Source organism: Monodelphis domestica, chromosome 8, assembly GCF_027887165.1.
Source record: "Monodelphis domestica isolate mMonDom1 chromosome 8, mMonDom1.pri, whole genome shotgun sequence".
In the NCBI taxonomy this organism is placed as follows: domain Eukaryota; kingdom Metazoa; phylum Chordata; class Mammalia; order Didelphimorphia; family Didelphidae; genus Monodelphis; species Monodelphis domestica.
The window spans coordinates 176,287,916-176,307,437 of NC_077234.1; the positions used below are offsets into that span (position 1 = coordinate 176,287,916).

The 19,522-nt window shown below is 32.9% G+C and overlaps 1 protein-coding gene and 2 long non-coding RNA genes across 3 annotated transcripts in view; 1 reads left to right on the top strand and 2 right to left on the bottom strand.

Annotated features, from left to right (window-relative positions):
* NALF1 (NALCN channel auxiliary factor 1) overlaps nucleotides 1-19,522 on the bottom strand; it is a 731,256-nt gene that overhangs the window by 262,139 nt on the left and 449,595 nt on the right. The gene's annotated exons all lie outside the window — the stretch shown is intronic.
* Nucleotides 1-19,522, bottom strand: part of LOC130455893 (uncharacterized) — a 230,490-nt gene that overhangs the window by 111,713 nt on the left and 99,255 nt on the right. The window lies entirely within an intron of this gene.
* On the top strand, nucleotides 14-17,341 carry LOC130455894 (uncharacterized). The gene is made up of 3 exons (XR_008914145.1): nucleotides 14-336; nucleotides 15,683-15,818; nucleotides 16,875-17,341. It is a non-coding gene; the product is annotated as an uncharacterized LOC130455894 (long non-coding RNA).

Genomic DNA, 19,522 nt, shown 5'->3' on the forward strand with positions numbered 1-19,522 from the left:
TGGATAATGAATTTAGAAGCTATAAATAACTTTATTCTATGTTAAGATGGAGCAAGAAGGGTTTTGGAATTCTATGGTTGATTGACAGGAATGGAATGACAGTTGGAAGAGCAAAGGCTTACGGTAGAAGAACAGTGGGCTGAGGGGATTCTGAACACCCCCTGGGTCTTCTACCTCAGGACTGAGAGCTGAAAGGTTTGGTTTCTTGGTGGCTGAAGAACTTCTGAAGCCACTAGTGAAGACTCTGCTTCTTGCCTTAAACCAGTAGCTGTTTTCTCTCCAGAAATCCTATTACTGTTTCCTCCACCTGCTGCAAGCATCACAGACCTTGAGGGGGTAAGCTGGCTAGGACTCTCAAACCAGAGCCCAGCCCTCCTGATTCCTATTTGTCTCCCAGAACTCTTTCTAGATTAGTCCTTTAAGATATACTAGTATTTAGATTATAGAGAGGGCATTTAGTCGGGAAATGGGCAGAGGCCTTCATGGGTGCCCACATAGGCCTCTTGAACCAACGAGTGCCTAGATATTCTGACAGGGCTACCTCTATCCTCTCCCCTCAACCCATTTACCTGAGCTCTTCAATAAATCCCTTAATTAGCAGTCAGATTTCAGTTTGGCCTAATACATAAAAGGAAGAGTGCTTAAGTAACTGGGGACAAGCCTCAAGCTAGAGACTGTCCTTCTGTGGTAAGGTCACACAAGGCCTGCCAATCCCCTTTGGGGAAGGTAATATAGAAACCTTCCTCTAGAATTGCTGACTGGGGAGACAGACATCTCATCCCCTCAGCCTATTTACCTCAAAAGGGGTTCAAGGGATGCAGACTGCTTGTTATCACTTGAGAAGGAGAGAGGAGGGAACTGCCATCCCCTCTCTCATAGGTTTCAACTCAACCCCTGTTTCTGCTCACTTGATCCTCCCAACACCTCACTAGTGTAACACCTCAAGCAGTGAGCCAAAACCGTCCAGTATTATTATAGGAAGATTCCCTTTTTTACAGCTCTAATACATTAGTATAATGAAAACAGTTTCATTCTGATCCTATAGGGATGCTTCCTTGAGTTATGATGCTGTTACATAATACAAACTAAGCAGGGTTAAGACCTTTTGTTATTTGACTCCGTGAATGCTCAGAACCACTGCCAAATATTCTCTGCAGGTGTCATCCGAATTGACAATTCAGGAGAACCACGCCTTTTAGACAAATATTGTTAGAATGATCCAGTGTCTGGTGCAAGGTTAGTTTGTTGCTAGAGGAACTGATGTAAAAGAGATATTGCCTCAGAAATGTTGTCTAGTGTCACAACTTTGGAAGGGGCAGAATAATAACAGGGAAATATAGCATATTTCAATATCCTTCAATACCTGTGGCAGAGAGTATGACCAAAGAGGTGCTTTCATCATTTTCCAGTCTTGGCATATTAGTTCATACTTTGTAAAATTACTACTCATAAATAGCTGATTATTTTCATTGTTTATTCACAGAAATCCAACTTGCTAATGACAGCACGAGAATTTTTGTCATGTTCTCCAGTGTCTTTTAGGTGAAATCTAGTAAAATCAGCTGTGGCAAAAAAGAACAGGCTTTTATTGTAAGTTAAGCAAGAAAAGTTGCCAAGACTAAAGAATTAAAATAAATCACTGAGTAGTTCCAATGTATCCTAAAAGGAGAAGGAATATATAATCTCTATTGCTAAGGAGTGAGAAATTTTTCTTTCTGCTCCTTTTTGTCCAACTCATTATTTCCAGGAAAATAGGAGTTGATTCAATATAATTAACTATGAAGTGAATAGTAAAGGTCAGAAACTGTATTATGCCCCAGAGCCATAAAGACAAAGAAAGCCCTGAAAGAGGTTATAATTTCCTGGGGTAGGTGATTTGGAGTCAAGGGAGGTAGTTTTAGATCTTGGACTATGATTTTGGACAAAGAAACCTATCTAGGTGTCAGTTTCAAAACTCTTCAGTCCTTTTCAAGCTCTAAATAATTTTTAAGCCATATCAAGTGTTGTCTAAAGACTCATTGATAATCTTTCCCTCTGAAAACAAAGCAGTGTATTTTTAAGTCACAGAACCTTAGTAGTCCATAGTTCCAATTCCAATATTCTTTTGAGCAATAAGTTACATAGTAAAAAGCCTGGTACAACCTAACAACCATAGTAATCACTTCTCTGAGTGTTTTAGTGCTAGTATAAATGTCTGTTAAGGCAAATATAACAAGAGTTGAATATCTGCAAAGCAGCTTTTAAAAGATTCTATTATCCAGAAACAAATTCCCAATTATTTATTTTAAAGCTCTCCTTTACTGCCAAGTAAAATTACATGAATTCACTTTTTGTGGAATCTCTGTATTACTGCATCCCCAAACAAATAGGATAGTATTCTGTATATAATAGATGTTTAATCAATATTGGTTCAATTTTTATTGAACTATAATGAGGAAGATATGTTTTAAATAATTTGTTTCTGTATTCCACAGAATGATTCTGTTTCTAGATTTCTTTATATTAGAAGTATAAAAGAAATCTGAAAAATTCTGACTGCTACTCAGCTCTTTAGACTAGGTATTTTTCGATCATTTTTTAAACTCAGTGTTGTTTTTTCATGTTGTGATTAGTACAATGAATGATTCCTTTTTTCCTTTGTGATAGAATAGGAAAGAATTCTGGAATTTTTAAGAAAAGAGATAAAATCCTTTATTTGTCTACTTGCAGGAGAATGCTAAGGATATGACATGATATAAATGATATGAGGTATCATCTGTTGGATGTCTCACCTTTGGACTAGAATGATGAAGAATCTGACAGGGGATATTTTTATGCTCTACAGTAACTTCAATCCCCAACTCTTAGGGTGTTAAGAATTTTTATTGATATGGGAACAAGTTCTCTTTGAGAACTGAATGCTGTGTTGTGGAACACAGTTGGGGATGATCCTAGTCTGTGGTAGACATTTGGAGTATACTTTCAGGAAATCTGAAAGGAAAAAAAATCTCACAAGAGATATGGGAATGGGAAATATCAAGTAGAATGTTCCAAAAGAGAAAAAAAGATAAAATGGATGAGAACCATCTGAACCAAACTCCTATAATTACTACTAACAGGAAGCTTTTTCTTTTTCTATGTTGATTTAGAATCTAAGCTTGAAGGCAGAAACTACTTCATTTTTTTCTTTGTATTTCTAGTCTAATAGGTGCTTAATAACTGTTTGATTAATTGATTAAAGCAATGGGTGCAGATTTCCTACCCTGCCGTAGTTCCAAGATTGCAATGTTTTACAGATTCAAATCTGAGATGTAAAACCTTTACAATGATTTTTGCCGAATATCTATTGACCCCTTTGGAGTCCATAAACAGAAGAAGGAGTCTATGAACTTAAATGTCCAAACCTATATTTTAATATAATTGATTCTCTTTATAATTCCATGTGTTTTATTTTATGCATCCTAAATATCCTGAGATGAGGTTCATAGGTTTCACCAGATTGCAGAGACTGATCATGTAACTTCAGAATCAGGACAATAGTAGTTATGCTTCATTAAATGCTTGATGAATCAAACTAAAGCACTAAAATATATTATATACATACATACAGGTTAATCCACATTTTTCTCTAAATCTATCTCTATCTTTATATCTATGTATCTCCTATACTTATAAATTGCTATTTTAAAAAAATGGATTCACTTTTTTTACTGGTACTTTTTAAAAGAAATTTTCTCAGTAAGTTATCTCCAATTTTCTATATCAATTACTGCAAGTTAAAAATGGAAAAATACAAATTGAGAATCAGACCCTATGTAGCAAGGGAAAATAACACTTATATACCTAAAAGTGTCTCCTTCCCCTGAAAATACAAATATTAAATACAGTAATGACCAGCATTTCTTTGTTCTACCCAATTGTTCCTCACTTTTTGTAAGGAGGACCTACTTTTCATTTCTTAGAAGTCTGAGATCAAAAGTGGGGAGAAATAAAATAAGAATACTGGCACTTCATACCTTAATGGAAACCTCCATCAAAAAACACGAGATCTACAAACAGATCCTCTGGATGGGAACCACAGTCAAATTCAGAATTGAGATTGATAACCAACAAGCTTTCTAATTATTTAAAGCCTAGAATTTGACATGAAGCAACTATCTTCTTCAGAACTTTCTGTTCTGTTCAACAAACCCACTTTCTAACCGCCCTCTGAAACAATTCATGTCTTTTCTTGATGTAACACATTCAAAATATTATCACAGAATGTATTCTCTAAGGTCGCTGCTGATAAAAAAAAAATAAAAGGAAATTCTTTCTTTGGTGAGGGAATAGAGGAAGCCTAAAATTAATTCCCCACATCTTTCTATCTGATTGAGCCATTTCTCTCCTCTTTCTGCTTATGTTGCTGGGTTAATAGTATTCAGATTATACGCCCACACAATAGGCAGAACATCTCTGTCACTGGTACAGTTACTACTATACAGTTCACAATTTATGCTAAAAGTGTTGAATATCATTATTATCCTGATCAACAAAAACAAATTTCACTTTGTTTTTTCCCTTGACGTTGCATCCAGGGGTGACAATCTTAATGAGATTGTGATGTGACTTAACCCTACATATCTTGTCATTGATCATGTATTATAAGTCGTAGATTTGGAGTCAGAAGATCTTATTTTAAATCTTAAATCTGTTTTTTCCTATTTATAGTTGGAGCACTAGGCCCCACTTAACTTCCTTGGGCCATAAGCTTTCTCATCTGTAATTGGAAATGATTAGACTAAGTAATTGTTAATTCCTTTTCCAACTTTAAATCCTATGATACCATAATTTCACCTATTCTGGAAATCCAAAGTTAGCCTTAATGACAAAAAGGGACACTTTTTTGGTCATGATAGATTCTTTCTAGATATCTTCTCTAATATTCCTCATTTTTCCCATCTGTTTGGTAAGAAGGTAGACAAATTTTTTTGTCAGTGTCTTTTTTTCTGAAATTATCTCTACTTTATCTATAAAAGCTATATATGCATATCCTACTGTATATAGCTATTGGCAGGTTGTCTCTTCCCATTTGATTTGTATTCCATAATGTCAGGAACTGCTTTTGCTTTTCTTTGAAGTTTTTTGCAAATAGTAGTTTTTATATAAATATCTGTTTACTTGAATGGATTTCTAACAACTCTAAGATTCTGACTTAGTGCCTAAAGACAGAGAATTTTAATAAACTAGATAACTGAGCACATGGTCTTCATTAATTTAAGGACAAAGATTTGGCTGACTATGCACCCTAAAACTCAAAGCACATCTCCATATCTAAAAATTTGATTCCTTCAAACATTTATTAAAAATTTTTGTGCTAGACAATTTCCCAGGACCAGATTTCAAATGAATTCAATCATCTAATGTAATTTTTCTTATTATTTTTAAAATGTATTTTATTATTAATCTAGTAGGATTTTTTACATCTTTTACCATTTATCTTAATCTCAAGAAACTGTTTCCTAATTTTCTTGTCACTAGTGTTCTTTATTTTCATTATTCACTTCAATAAAGCAACCCATATCTTGTTTTTGATTAAGAATAAAAATTATAGCATCTTAGTTTCAAATAGTAATTGCAATAAGATGTATTTTTTTAAGTGAGCATAGTGATTTGCATATAACAAATAGTTAAGTTGCGATGGCTGAGGGTAACATGAGAGATGTTCATAGTTCCCATAGAGGTCCCTGGCTGTCATTCTGTTCACTCTCACCCTCATCTCTTTAATAAAACTTCAGAAAAATGAGCATAACAAAGAGGATGGCATGGCAGTTATCAGCCTCTATGTAAAGCCATTTGTTGGCTCAAATGTCTTTGATAGCTCTTTATTATTACCTTCTAATTGTTAATTCTTTTGTCAGCATTCAAAGCATGCCACAAATTTGTACCAGTTTACTATTTAACTGTCACCCCCTTCTCCCCTTCATATACTATCCACTCCAAGCAAATTGGACTATTCTAAATCCCTCTGTTTTCCTACTGATATAATTTTGTTTTATTGCTCCTGTTGAATGGAGTATACGTCCCCCTATCTTTACATTCAAACTCAAATGCTACTTCCTTTATGAAGACTTTTTTAATTGCTCCATAATCTTTTCTGTCTTGGACCACATCTCACATCATTTTCCTCTCTAATGCACCTATAACAAAATATTTTAAACGTAAAATGCATGTGCTCTCTCTCTCTCTCTCTCTATATATATATATATATATATATATACATATTCATACATTTATATACCTACACACACACACACACACACACACACACACACACACACACACATATATGATATTTTTACCTAGACTACTAGACCCCTGAGGACAGGTATGTTGTTTTAAGCTTTGCAAAATATTTTTAAACTATGTATCATTTTATCCTCATAATGATCCTGGGAGGTCAGAGTTATTATTATGTTCATTTTATAGATAAAGGAACTGAGTAGAAGTTAAGTTACTTGTGCTGGTCACACAACTAGTGAGTGTCTGTGGCAGGACTGAACTTGGGTCTTTGTTAATTCCAGGTCCAGCCCTTTAGCCACTGTAGCACCCAGTGGCTTACTTACTGCCCAGATTTGCATTCTGCATGCAGTAGCTTAGGTAATCACTTTTTAGTGGTTGAATTGAATTGAACATCTTTTACTGTCCATCATTGTCATTTTGTGTGTGGGTTATATTATTCTTGAAACAATATTCATACTGTTTTTGGAATCTCCTTTCTTATTCTCTTTCTGAATAGAAATCCTATGAATATGAAGGCAAACAAACAAAAACTCCCAAACATTTGAATTTAAATTATTATTGATGATCCAATTAGAGCTGATTTATCCATCCATCCCTTACATAGAAAAAGAGTAGAATCATGTAAATTAACAGATGTCTATTTATAAAGTCTAAATAATTAATCCCATTGTTGGATAGACACATTATAGCATTTAGGCTTTTACTTAGATATATTCTACCAGAAACATTAGTCTTTTGGTTCATTCTCTTAAGTCCCAGAGCAGATGTTTATGAAAGGCCATTTGATTTTTTAAACTCTTGCAGAGAATATTAAGATTTCTCAAAGAATATTTCATTAACTGATTGCAAAAATGCTCACTGCCAAATGCCTTGACAGTTCTATTATAAATGATTTACACAAAGCATTTTATGCTTCCAATACTCAATCCCATAATTCTTCTTTTCCAGTGTTATTATACAAGTAGCCATTGCTCTCAGTTGTTAGCTGTAATAGGATAATCTAAACTCTTTTGACAGGAAAAAGCTGTACATTGTTGTCTATTGTTTTAACAGTAAACAAAAACATTGTGACTAAACCTGGCAGCCAAATTTCATACTTTAAAACCCTACATTTTCCTCCAAAGTTAGTGAATTTTGGAGGTACTCAAAATCATGACTGATATATTGACAGAAGCCTATGTTCATGAAAATATATGTATCATTTTACAGGGTCTCTATAACCAATACACAAGAGTAAAGTAAAAAAAATCTTGTGCATAAAAAAACCTAAAATATTAAAAATATATGTGTTTCTGAACTTTTATAAAAACAATAAGTGACAAAAATATATTGCTATTGTCTTATTCCAACTTGACAACCCTGAGGTAAGCACTACAGGTATTATTATCCTCATCTTAAAGATGAGGAAACTGAGGCTAAGTAATAAAAAGGGAGAGCAGAGTACTGTAGAGTAGGGATGGAAAAGTTGTGAAAATCTGTATTTCTCATTGACCCAGCTATTCTATTGTTTCAAGGTTTGTTAAAAACAGTAACATCTTATGGTCAAATTTTGTTTCCCATTGGTTCCATTGTTTTCAATAGAACTGTTTCCATACTTTAATGATAAATGTGCCCAACGAATTATAAAGCCAATAACAATAAACCTCTGCATCTTGAATCAGATATCTGAGAAGTATGATATAAGTAAATGAATATTGGACATAATCAACAGAAAATTATTTTTGCACTAAGATTTGCGTTTAACTAATTGTATGAATTGATATAAGCCTCTTAACTTCTCATGGTCTTATTTTTTTTATCTATTCAATGCAGGTTTGGATTAGATAATCTCCATAGTTGCCACTTGCTATAAAACTTCACAATTCTTAGCCAGTTGTTCTCCCTGTCACTGCCCTACTTCTTGCTATCAGTGACTTCTTTTTGATTCCTCCCTCTCTTCAGTTGCTAATTCTCTTTTCTTCTAGGAGAAGCTTCCTCAAATTTTCTTCTTGGGGCAACAGAAGTGAGGGTCTGCTTTGTTTGGCAGATCCCATGCTATTCTACACATTTTGATTCAGAGATATCACAATATATAAATACCAAACCAACATAACACAGAAACAAACTTGCATTATTGAAACATCGAAATATTGCTTTTTCCTTCTTCTTTGAAGCAAGCTGGTGAATAATATAATTGCTTTATTTCATGTCAATAGGAATACAGGTGGTTTGATATGATATAATGTCATGGAAAGCAGTAGCAATAAAGATTGATGAGCTGGAGGACTACACTTCAGAGTGCTTTCCCTGATGCAAACTCATGTATAACATTGATTTCACTGGGTAACAACGGAGATAAGGAAGTACATGGACCATATAGTACCTAAAAAGGCCTGATGTTCATGTATATACAATTAGAAAGTCTCCATATGCCTAGTAAACAAGTTATCATTGTCCCTTTATTCCTTCTTTTCTTACTCCATCCCTCACTCTTTTCTCTTTCCTCCTCCCTTTTTTCTCTTTCCTTCTTTCTTCTCTCCCTCCTGGCCTTTCTTGCTTTTCCCTCCCTCTTGACTTTCTTTTCTTCCTTCCTTTGTTCCTTCCTAGCTTTCTTCCTTTTTTCCTTCTTTCCTCTTTTAAGACCTAAATTTATTTTAACCCATTTTTTTTCTACAACCAGGCTATGTGATACTAAGCACATCATTTTCCTATCAGTGCTCAAGATATTTCTACTTTTAAAAGTGTTAAGTTATAGCTTTGCTAATATGCTTTATTGGAGAGAATTTCTATACCAGGAATTCCCCATATGGATGAAATTCTAAGTCAAGCCTATATGTCAAATTTTAGAGGAAAAAATGTATGATGGTGATAATAATAGTTTGTCCTATACTGTTCTCTCTTTTACACCCAATATCTCAAAATCATGTGGACCTTATTGGTCATAAACACGAAAGTACAGCATAGCAATGGAACATGACTAGAATGAAAGCTACTCTTTAATTTTCTCATAACTTCAACAGATAAAACCACTTCACTCAATCTGAGCTTGGCAAAAGGCTTTACTCTTCTTAAAGGATTATAAACATACTACACTTTCATTTCTTCTAGACTGGGAAACTGAAAAACAGCCTACCTGGGGATTGACTTTTTCAGCATTAAGAGGATTATGTACTTAAATGTGATATATGCTTTTGGGTATGGGAGAGATGAAATACTATTAAACTTGGAGTTTCTAAATTGTCTTTGATTCCTATAATTCTGCATACATAGCACCATATTTGATGGTCCAACAAAAATATTAACAATTTTTCATGATAAATAAGATTGAATCTCAAATATGTGTATGTATATATGTATATATATATATATATATATGTGTGTATATATATATATATATATATAATGTTTATCTGCTATGTGAAACTATCATCAAACAGTAAAGAACAAGGATTATTTTGATTCATGTCTATATATAAATATCTATCATCTATCATCTAGCTGCCTTAAAACACGTCTTAGCCATCTCCCAATTTACAAGAAATCCAAAAATAAGATTCAATATCCTTACCCAAGAACCCAGAACTCTAATTAAATGCAAGTTGACTAATTCAATTCAGTTTTCAAAAATAATCATTAAGCACCTTCTATGTGTCAAAAGTGTTGCAGGTCTCTCTAGACTCCAATCTATTTTCTACCAGGTAGCAAGGGAACTTTTCCTAAAACCTGTTTGATTTCATCATCCTCCCACTCAATAAACTTCAGTGGCTCCTTATTACTTCCAAAATCAAATATAAATTCCTCCCTTTGGGCGTTTAAAACTTAGTTCGATTGACTCCTACCTTTCAAGCTTTCACACACGACCCTCCTCTATTCATCTTGTATTCCAGCCACACTCAGGAATTTGCAATTATTCAAGCACAGCCATTCAATCTATTTTCATGTCTTTGCCTCTGCACTGACTGCGTCTCTGCCTCTAAGTTTACTCACCTTCCTTTAAACCTCAAATGAAATACCACCTTCAGCAAGACCCAGTTGCTAATGTCTTTCCCTTTCAGATTATTTTTATCAACTGTCTTGATTGGTACATAAAAGACATTAAGGAGTTTTGTCTCCCTCTCTGACCCAGAGCCCCAGACTCCTTGCCAATTAAGGTCACCACTGCTTCTGTGTTTCCATATAGTAAATTAAACAAGTAGCATCCTAGAGTAGAGACATGACATCATCAATTCATTTAAAATTCACTTTCTTTAGCATTTGTTGTCTCCTGACACAATCTCAGGAAGGGTTTGACTTTATAGAGTAACTTGCTCTATGAAATCTGGCAACTTTTGCTATTCATGATTTCCCAGAATTTTAATGGTAGAGATTCAATCAGCATTTCAAGCTTCAATTTATTTCATGAGCTTGAGCATAGGCACAATATTTCGCCCTATATATGTCCAGTTTAAAAAAAAACAATTTTATTTCTGAAGTCCTTTGTGTTTGATCTCTTTTGTAGTCTATGGTCTTACCATATTTTTGGCCAAAACAAATACATTTTCATTTATAAAATATAAGTAAGAACCACTTGTTGTATCTGGAATGTCATTTTGTAGAATGATTATTTTCTATTTCAACTATTCTGGAAATACTCTACATGTATATCCTATAGACACAAATATAAGTTTGCATGGATTTTTTATATGTGGATCAGAGATTTGGTTGAAATATGCATTTACACAGTATATATATATATATGTATATATATATACATACATACATACACAAACACATGAATCCATACATTGCAGTTCATTAGAGAATTTAACTCAGTCTTCAGACATAAAAGGAAACACATTCAAACTGTACCTACACACTCATACTAGCTATAAAATTCTGGACATATTATTTAATATTTTTAAGACAACTGGCTACAGAGAATGTGGCAGTCTGTGCATCAGTAAAGGGAGTTTCTTCATTGGTAAATTTCTCTGCCACTATAAACATGGAGTTGGTCCTAGATATAGACATACAAATATACACATACACACAAAGGTAAGTATATACTCCTTGGGCAAAGTATACATTTTACTACATTCCATTTCTTTTTTTTCCTCCTGTTCTTTTTTTTAACCTTCATCTTCTGTCTTAGAATCAATACTAAGTATTGGTTCCAAGGCAGAAGAGCAGTAAGGGTTAGGCAATTGGATTAAGTGACTTGCACAATGTCACATCATTAGGAAGTATCTGAGGACACATTGGAGCCCAGGACCTTCCATTTCCAGGTCTGGCTCTCTATCCACTGAGTCACCTAATTGCTCTTCATTTCTTAAAGGATGTATTTACAGGGGGAAAAGTGGATAATCACATATAAGTAATGTCAGAGATTGAGGAGAAACTTGACTTTTCTAACTCCAAAGTTAGTGTTCTTCCTTTGCAACATGTTCTTCTCAGTTCAAAGATTTTACATTTCAGGTAGATTTATGCTGGAAAAAACCTATCTCTATGTAGAAAATAGCTCATTAATGACATAAATCTTTATTCAGATGCCCTTCCACAAACATAATAAAAGTCTGAGCTGTTTCTTTGTAATAGGTGAACACTGATTTCCAGTTATAGTTCTTACTTCTTGTTGCACCTTTGTCCACAACTAGGTGACAGGGCCATAGATTGTGAATATATTGATTAAAGAGATAATTAGGTTTATTCTATAAAGAGCTCTCCTTTTATATCAATAAAAATAGTTGATTTGTGTCTTGTTAAAAGCACTGTGATCATTTGTTTTATGTAACACGTATATACAAAAACCATATATATGTAAATTTTTCTATTTAAACCAATATCTATAATTTGGGGGAGATAGATATGCACACACCATCAAAAATAAAGAGATAAAAGAAAGGAGAAATATTTCCTTAAAAATTATTTTTTTCCATTTAATATGGAAGGTTAAATAGAATCCCAGATGCTTTGCTGAGAAGGAGAAAGACATTTCAAGAAATATACAAGCAGCCAATTTACCAGCTGATGTTTAGATAAATGTTGGGAAGCTGGCAGTGCTCTAAATAATATTATGAGAATAAATGATCTCACCTCATACAAAACTCTATTCTCATATATTTTGCCATGTGAAAATAAGTGATATTTGACTGTAAAAGCTCTGACCACATTGAAACTCATTGCATTTAGAAAGCATAAACAGATGCTTATTAGATCACTGAAATCAGGACTTATAACAATATATCAAGGAACTAAGAAGTTTGGTTATGGAGGATATAGAACTGCCCTGATGAGATAAGAGAAAGAAAGTGAATATGACTTTTATATTTCCAGAGATGCTACTGGATTTAAGAGATCTAGATTTTAGGAAGTATATATTCCTGGCCCAGTTCAGATTGAAGACTATTGGCCAATTTAGGAAACACTGGAAATATTAAAAAAACATTTCTGAACTCCATAGTTCAGAATTTTCTCAGTTTCTATATTTGCAAAGTGGAATGATAATGATAACAATATTGACCCTTTCCTATAGAGCTGTTATTACATGCAGTCAATAAATGAGTGAGACATATTCTGAATGTTTATAGCTTGCTATTTTTGCTGGTAGGGAAATAGAAATTAGTTGTTTCTTCATTCATTAATAACAACTTTCAATTTGCCCACACTACAATTATAGAAACAGGGAGACCATGTACTTCCTATTCAGATTTCATTGGCTCTGTCTATACAGTAGGCATGACTAACTTAGTATTTCTGCCAACTGATTCTAGATTCTTTAACTGGTCTTTTGTTTGTTTTTAAATTTTTCCTTTGAGGGAGAGGGAGATGTAGAATAACTTTTTGAAAAGTAGATCTATGGCACAACCAAAAAAGAGTTTGTGGCAAAGGACCTAAATCATAACAAAGTCAAGTACTCCCAGAGGCTAAATCAGGATCTCAAAAAATTTCTCACCCTGGAGGTGTTTATTACTTGTTTCTTTTAGCTTTTTGAATGACATCATCATCTTCACCCCAGTAGCTATAGTTTTACCAGGAGGTACCAGAAGCCTTTAAAAACCTACTTTCCTCCACCAAGAATACTGTTTTAACTATACCATGAGGGGAAAAGGCTTTTGGGTCTGCCTTGGAAATTAACCAGAATGTGTGTTTGTAATATGTATGCATATGTATCTGTGTGTGTGTGTGTATGTGTGTGTGTGTATGTGTGTGTGTGTGTGTGTGTGTGTGTGTGTGTGTGTGTGTGTACACGAAACAAAGAAAGGTGCTAAGACTGATACTGGACAGCAGGGCTACCTCAATTCACACTGAAGCCTCTCCTTATTGTTTAGTCATTTCAGTTGTATCAAACTCTTTGTGACCCCATTTGGGGTTTTCTTGGCAGAGATACTGGAGTAGTTTGCCATTTCCTTCTCCAACTCATTTGACAGATAAGATAACTGAGACACTGGAAAACTAATTTCTTAAAGGTAAAAAAGATTCAAATTATTGATAGGCTTGACTTAGATATCATAACCTATGAAGAAATGGTTTCATTTTTATTTTCTGGAAGAGAGCCTGTTTTAAAAGCTAAGAGCAAAATTTTGTTGTATGTAAGAATTAAGGATATATGTTAAAAGGTGGAATTTGAAAAAAGTTAAATTCACATTTTTTAATGAAAGTGACTAATATTTTCTATTAACCTGCTTGGACCTGAGTGGCCTCATGTGTATAATGAGACACTTAGACTAGATAATTCCTGCAATGCCTTCCAGCTCTAACTTCTTCAGGTTCTATGATTTATAAATTATGCATAGCTTATAATGTTAATGGAAAAGAGAAACCCTGGAGTCCTGATGCACAGAATAGGTAATAAGTTGTAAGTGTTGAATGTGGATAATTATTTAAATAATTCAGCAAAGACAAACAAAAAATCATCCCTCAATATATCCAACAACTCTGGCAAATGTAGTTTTAACTAGAATTTTGTAAATAATTATCTCAACTACTCTTGACTTTTCAGATATAGGCAGTATTTAAATATAATTCAATCAATAGTGTGATTGTTTTCTTTCACAAAAAATAACTTGGAAATCTCTTCTGAGCAACTGTCACCACTTTCACTGTGCTGATCTGGTCTGATCTTATTGCTCAGATATTTCTTCAGTGTTCAGTCAACTAGCATTAACTACCCATTTGTACTTTGGCAAGTTTTCCAACCACTCTGCTTCTGAGCTTCATCATCTCTAAAATGAAATCAAGTTCCCTAATTCCAAATTAAGTACTCTTCTCATTTTGCCACAATATATTATTAGTTATTATAATTACCTCTGCCTTACCATCTTATGATTCAAATTTCCTTCAAGAGCTAAACATTATATTTACCATAGTCATTCAATTGAATGTACCATATTTTTCCAAAATGCAAAAAACTGTCTAAATATTTATGAGTAATAAGATATAATTTGAACTAAATGTATTCGTGTTTTGAAAGCATATTCCTATTAACACATTATAAATACCATTCATTTCTGAATTAATTTTTGTTTGTACTTGTGTCAAATAAAATCATCTGACACAGTTCTGATATTTGTTTCAAGTTTTCTTATTTTCTCAAGCAAAATCAAAGCAAGTTTTGAAAAGAAGTTATACAAATTGAAAATATAACTTTTCATATATATTTTAAATTGATATTCAATAATTTCCCTATTATACAATTTTAATGAATTTGATTCTCAGGAAAATGGTATGTATAAAATAGTATGACATCTGCACATGACTTAGTATGCAATCCAACATGCTATATAGAAGTTAAATATGCAGCTAATGGTAGACTCCAGCTACATTGACAAATAATTCAAAAGGTTTCTCAACTTAAAGATGTTAGAGAAAAATAGAGTGTATTGATATGTACAAAGATCCAAGGGCATAAACTAAATTAAGAAGCTAGTGTTGGATCCACTCTACAGCAACCTGCTATTTGGATAATCAACTAATAAGTGTCAATTCCCATAGATAAAGAGAGCCTAGATTTAATCAGATCATTATTTCCATATATCCTCCCCAAGGAAACAGATTCAGTTATTCCAACCTTTTTCCAAAAACTCTTCAAGTTCCCTTTTTGTTATTTCTTTTCTAGGGTCAACTTGCTATGAGGCAATCATGTTAATATTAACAAGATTTCACCTTTATAAATCAGGAGCTGGATTATGATTTTCACCAGTCAATCCTGTATTCTCCTTCAGTCAATAACCTATCTTACCATTCAATCACATTCAAATAATAATTACCTATTATAATAATTATTATAATTAAACTCATAATAACTTATGATGTTTAATTATAATCAATACTGTATTTATAATGTATAATCAATAACTTATTCAGTGTCTGTGAGGTGTTAGAGATACAAACACAAGAGAAACAATCTCTACCTTCAGGGAGTTTATGCATTCTCGTTTATCACTTTCTTTGTTTTATATGAAAGTGAAGAATAATGGATGCCCCAAGTCTCTGAAGAATTTAAGTTGACAGTCAACTAAAGGACAACGGGTAGACCATAGCTGGCATTAGTGAAATGCAATATGTTTCCTACAAAGAACTGCACAGTAAAATATCATAAGGTATGGTGTCAGAAAGATGAATGACTGAAAAAAAAGGTGAATCAGTAATGTTGTGAGAATGAGGAATATGTCAAACATAGCCCTTTTACTATTGATATCCAAAAAATGTCATTATTTAGAGAGGAAGGTCTGTAGGAAGATATAAATTGGAGATACATAAGAGAAGTTTTAGATGGATTATTGTGAGCATCAGTTGAGGGATCCCCAAATAGATGCACTCAGAAACATTAAAGTATTGAAGGAATAATAACAAAATGGACATGTGGATCCATATTGGATAATGGGTCCCAAAAAAGGAGTCTCAAGTAAATGACAGAGTCCAAACATTGAAAATATATTAGATAATAAGGTTCTATTCACTAGAAAAGAGAAAATAAATCATTTTTTTTAGAAAATGGAATCATTGAATACTTTGCATGCTTTTACTTGGTCACCAATTAAAACCATAACATTTCTCCTGGAGAAAATTAAAAGCATAAAATATTTCATACAAATATCTGAGTGTATATATAAATGCCACATTCTCAAATCCTTTGATTCTAAAAGTTCTGCCTAAAGCCATAGGGTCTTATATGAAGTGAGGAGACTGTAAATAGATATATTCTAATGGTACAAAGTCAAATTAAAAATGGAAATCAGAAATTACAAGGCTGCTCAATATTTTTGCTTCCATTTTGAAATTTAATTGGTTGAGATCAATAAAGCAACAATCACTTTTTACTTTAAGAAACAGATATGAAAGATGTGGGAGAAAATGAAATAGGAAATAAGGAAGGTCAAATGATATCTAGTCAAATGACAGTTTCTTCAGTTTTGTTTTTAACAGCTTGGTAAATGATAGAGAAAATTTTTGAGTTTTAAAGCAGATTAGCTATAAGCAAATTTCTTTACATATTTCTCTCTTTTCTAAAACATATAGTAAGAAATACTATGTAACTGTATTCTGAATAGCTTCACATTATGAAAATTCCCAAAATACACCTTTGATTTTAGGATAATTTAAAAATATTTAGAATATGATTATTCTTCTAATCTTTTACTTTTGTCTCAATTCAGTTAAAGAGGAAGATGATATATTCTACTGAAACTGTTCTGGGTCAGGAAGACCCGAGTTTAAATCACTACTGAGACATTGACCAGTTGTTGTGACCCTGGAACAAGTTAACAAGTCTTTTGATCAATCAGTCTATCAACTAACTCAAACCTTAGCTGTAATGTGCTACTAACACAGGGGATTTCTCCTAATGACAAAATTATAGGCAATATCTGCTAAATGTTTTTTATTAAAAAAAATGTGTGACATTTATATGACTTCTTGTTGGGGTGTGAGGAGAGATATAGAATTTGATTAAAGTTTTGTCTTCTTCAAAAAAAAATTTCTTCCCAATAAAGAATTTCTTCCCAATAAAGGTCATACAATCATTATCTAACCTTGTCTATTTGTTTATCATGTCTCTTTTTAATATAAGACTTTTGGGGGGAGGAATAAAAGAGTAAGATATTATTTAATACTTAATTTGTATCCCTGGTTTCTAGATAGCAGAATATTTTGCATCCTGTGCACATAATAAATATTTGTAATTTCTAAGGAAGAAAATTTTATCTTTTCTGTGGGGTGGGAAATATGGGAAATTTCTACTTGAGTGGAACTGTGTGGTTATGCAAATTGCATACTCATTCATACTATCCAGTCTGTGCTACTCTACTTTACTTCCCCTCATAAATTCTTCACATATAAATGCATCTTTAGGTCATCTAGGTTTTGTTGTTTTATGCAAAAAGATGTAAAGAAAGAGGGAGGTCTCAGGATATGGTAGTTTGAGATATGTGAACTTCCTGAAAATTCACTAAAAAGTGTTGAATCTTTTTTTCTGGAAAGATTCCTAGGAAGATTTGAATTTATATAGTACTGGCTAGTAAAACATTTATATTATATTCAAAAGCTATCAGAATTGCCTCATTCTTGTCAACATTTTATAAATGTGGGAAAAGGTTTTCTTTTTGTATGTTTAGCAATAACTAAATTGCTAACTAAAATGCTAAAAAACAATCAGAATTCAAGAATATCTCCACAAGCTAAAAATTACAATAAATATAATAACATTATAAATATAAACTCCTGTACTTAGTCTTAAAACCACTGTACTAGTAAAGCATTAGAGAGATATGGCTAAACATTAACTTATGTGAGAATGGATTTGAGGTTTTCAGAGAACTTAAAAATCAATGGTGTATTATTGGTCCTTCAAGCCAAAAGTAAATGTGATCTTAATTTGTATTAATAAAAGGGCATCACACAAGAAGAAATGTTAAAGTCATGTTATACTCTGCCTTGCTCACATAGGCATTTTAATATCTCCAGTTTGGGGGTACCACATTTTAGGGAAAAAATGTTAAGCTGGAACCTGCCCAAAGGAGTATAAACAGAATGACTTTGGGACTTGGAAACATGCCAGGATTCCCAGTCAAAAGAATTGAGAATGATGAACCATTTTCATGTCGTGGATATTTCATGCCTTTGATATTCTGATGAATTCTATGGAGTCTATCTGAGAATTTTAATTGCATGAAATACATTGGATGACAAAGGAAAACAATTATATTGAAATAAGATGTAATTTTTTCACCATTCAAGTTCACAGATATTCTGAAATTATGCACAGATACTTTTATGTGTCTGTGAACCCCATATAAAGAACCATTAGTCTAAGAAGAACCCTTGGTGAAGACATAGAAGGGGTTAAGAGATAATTATTGTCTTCAAATATTTTAAAGATAGACGTGGAAAATTGGTAAGACTCATTTTTCTTGGATACGTGGGTAGGAGACAAAAAAGAACAAATTTGATGAAAGGAGACATTTCCTAAATATTAAAGGTGCTCCAAAGTAGAATGGGCTGCCTCAGAAGGCGGGCAGCTTCTCATCACTACAGCCTAATATTTGTAAAAGCATATCATTAAGGAGATTCATGTATCAGTTATGAATTGGCTTAAATAATCTCTGAGGTTGCTTCTAACTGGGAAATTCTATTTTCTCAACATAAAGAAGTATTAAAAATTGAAGTTGGAATAATTCCTTTTACTCTTTTTAAAAATCATAATTTAAACACTATGCCATAACCTCAGAAGGAATTTTTATAATGGATTTCACTGTTGAAGCCTCAACTTTTCCAATTAAAAAGTTCAACTTTATTAATTCCATTGTGCTTCAGAATAAGAGCCAGAGTTTCCAGTTTAATCTAAATTAAATTAAGACTATTTGAGCCTCAATTATTATTCTGAATACTTGTGACCAAAATAAATTCTAGGGTTAAGTGGTTTTCTAGCTCTGCATTCATTTTTGTAACAAGTGTTTTGTTTTTTATGTTTTTGTCTTCAAAATCACTCTTGGGGTCTTTTCTCTCCCCAGCTAGTGAGTATTCACAGGAATAATCTGATCTTTAGTTTGAGTTAAATGTATTTCTTATGCTTAAAATAAATACAAGAGCATAATATCTAAACATTTAACCCTCCAATCACAAAATATTCAAACTATACATTCTCAACTTTTTCCTGATTTCTGTAAAAATTTTATTTTATAGTGCAAAAACCTATTTAAGAAAGTTGATACTGAAATTAACTAAAGATCAATTATGTCTTCAGTACCTGCGTTTAAATAAAATCACATCTTTTATAAGGAAGTTACACTAAAGAATCATCCAAAGC